Source organism: Triticum dicoccoides, chromosome 2A (genome assembly GCF_002162155.2).
Source record: "Triticum dicoccoides isolate Atlit2015 ecotype Zavitan chromosome 2A, WEW_v2.0, whole genome shotgun sequence".
Lineage (NCBI taxonomy): Eukaryota > Viridiplantae > Streptophyta > Magnoliopsida > Poales > Poaceae > Triticum > Triticum dicoccoides.
Window position 1 is genome coordinate 358,880,577 of NC_041382.1, and position 3,015 is coordinate 358,883,591.

Below are 3,015 nucleotides of genomic sequence, written 5' to 3' on the forward strand. Positions count from 1 at the left end.
ATGGTGGCAATATGGCCTTGGCGGGATGATGGAGGGGGGCCGCGCCGGGGAGCACGACGATGGGATGGGTGGACGCCAGAAGATGCGCCGAAGACCGCGGGATTTTTTAAAAATTGGACTTCTTGGTTTGATTCTTTTTGTAACGTCAAAAATCCTAATTTTCAATAAACATTGAACTGCTCCGTTTTTTTAAGTTAAACTTCTTGTATTTTTTGAAAACAAGGAAAATACGTTTTTTAAAGAAAAACTTTTTAAAATGTTGGTTTTAATGTTGAGATGTGGAAAATCTTATTCCTTTTTAAAACATTGAACTACTATGTTACTTTAATTTGAACACATTTTTTTTTAGAAACGTGGAAGTCCGTATTTCTTTTTCTAAATTTTCTTTTTTTTTCATCTCTGTACTATGTGTGTTCTCATGGTCGAACTTCAAAGTTTAGTTCCTAGTGAATGTTCTAAGATTGTTTCATGTAAACCATGTAGGGTATCGTTTATCTTCCAAGTTTATGATGAGTTTGACATTGTTTCTTAAAAAAAACAAATCGAGAGCAATAGATGATATTCCCAAATGCAATTTTTTATACATGAGCTCATTTTGAATTTACACGAACATTGTTTTGAGTGTCGACTTTCCATTTCTTTTTGCATTTAAATTTTCTCAGTATGCGAACAATATTTTTATGTAAACAAATCAAACCATTCCACAAAAGAGTAAATAAAAAATGAACACATGGTTAGTGGTTTGTAAATGAAAAATAATTACAAAATATACGCATCAAACCATGAAAAACTAAGTACTTGCTCTTCTAATTACATATGTGATAATAATTTAAGCAATATATAAGCCGGTTGATGGTTTTGTGACAAAGCGGTGCATGTCTCTCCACCACACGTTGATTCTATAAAAAATACCTTATCTTCTCATCGTAGCATACACACACCTTTGTCTATAAAAAAATCATATACCTTATCTTCTCATCGTAGCATACACACATCTCCATACCGGATGTTCACCCAAATCCGAAGCAGCAGTAGCTTCTTTCCGAGGTAGAAGAGCACATGCACCAGCAGCATCTCATGCTCACTAGAGTGAAAAACGGAAAGAGTAGACGTTGAATCGACTAGAACTTGGTGGAGAGCCGTGCCAGGACTTCACAGCTTCCAGCATATAGCCGTGGTAGAACTTCACACCTGCCAGCGTATAGCTTTTTGTAGAATTTCACGAAGCCTCTAAACGTCTTAAAAGTTAGCTCAATTGACGCACAAGGAAAAAAAATAAACTTTTACAACAAATCTCGTTGAATACGCAGACATACAAGCATGAATACGCAGACATACAAGCATGCATTATTTTCCTTTACTGCGTTGTCACAGTGCTCGGTCCGCACATCTCCTGCACATTTCAATCAGTAAAAAGAGTTAAGTTCAGTTAAGAGAAATTTTGACAGCAGCAACAGTATCAATATGCAGGAGCACGTCAGGGTCGGTTGCGCCTGTAGATATAGTTGAACTTCAGACATGAAAAATAATTAGAAACACAGAAGACAGAACTAGACGGGGGAAGGAATCGATGCTTGATCTGGTTACAATACAATAGTAGGGAACAACAGAAAACAGAGATCGAGAAAGAATGCGAACTTGGAGTGTTGATGTGGTGCCCTGAGATGATGAACTCTCCCCTCGTAGAGGTCCATGCGTAGATGTGGCAAGGGACTGGGAGGCGGCCGGACACCAGTGGAGGAGGGAGCTCCATAGGGTGGACGTCTGTGGCAGGGCGGCGGCAAGGATTGCCAGGGGGCCGAGCGGATAGGGCGGCCATGGCATTGAGGAGCAGGGGCCCTCCGCCATCAGATTTTTTGGAGGAGATGCTGGCTCGACGGCGTTTGGGGCGGGTGACCAGCAGCGGTCGTGTGGAAGAACGGGATCAGTGCCTGAGGGCGCTTCTAGAGCTAGCAGCAGAACACCGTGGTTCGCGCGGGGCTGGCTCGCGGTGACGCACAAGAGGCAGAGGCCGCCGCGCGTGGCAATGTGTGGTGGGGAATTGGGGGCGGCAGTGGCATGGCGGTCAACGGCGGCGACACAGCGCCCGCGAAGGGCACCCCTGGCCCACTCCGGTCGGGTCCGGCTGGATCCATGCGTGCCGGCGCTCTCGGGGGCGGTAGTTGTGGCGGCTACTCACTGGATGGTGGCAGCGAAGGAGGCGCGCGGGGTGCCGGCGAGGTCCGGGGCGGCGCCAGCACGCCGGGGAGACTAGCCGGGTTGCGGGAGAAGGGTGGGGCAGCGAGTCGGAGAAGGTGGAGGGGGATCAGGGAAGATCGCAGTCTGATAGCTTTTGGATCTCGGGAAAATCTTGCCCGTGTCCTGTATATACAGCGACTGTGATCTAAATAGTTATTCTAATTCTGATATTAAAATAGTGTTATCCTATATATATATATATATTATTTTTTTCAAAACTACTAATGGCGCATGGCCAGGAGGTGCGCCATTAGTATGTTGGGTTACTAATGGCGCATGGCTGTGTGGTGCGCCATTAGTAACCTGGGTCCAGCTAGATATTTTGGACAGCCACACCTACACACTCACTTTCCCCACTTCATTCCCTCCACCTCCTTCTCCAAGCTTGTCGGCTGCCTCCTCCTCCTCACTTCATTTGCACCATAGATTCATCAAAATTAAGTGGAGAAATTAACTTTTTTTAATAAGTAAGTAATGGGAAAGCTATCTTCATGTTGTAGATCTACTTTTTTTCTCCCTAGCTCACTCCAACAACGTGCACATGCACTTTTTGTGGCCTAACTAGATCTATGTATGTTTGTGGTGTTGCATATGTTTGTGGTGTTGCATATATGTTTGTGTTTGCAGGTACCGGTATTTGAAATGCGATAGTTGCCAATATTTTGCCGGAATGTTGATTCATTTTCGTTTCGGCGAGAATTTTGGCACTATGCATTCTTTTTGGTCCTATTTTTAGGGAAAGTCATGCCAAATTTTTTCTTGGTTCTAAAATATTGT

The 3,015-nt window shown here is 44.2% G+C and overlaps 1 long non-coding RNA gene across 1 annotated transcript; it reads right to left on the bottom strand.

Moving 5' to 3' along the window:
• Positions 1-734: 734 nt before the first annotated feature.
• Positions 735-2,319, bottom strand: LOC119354588. The gene is made up of 2 exons (XR_005171096.1): positions 1,639-2,319; positions 735-1,393 (listed from the first exon to the last, which is right to left on the bottom strand). It is a non-coding gene; the product is annotated as an uncharacterized LOC119354588 (long non-coding RNA).
• Positions 2,320-3,015: the final 696 nt, after the last annotated feature.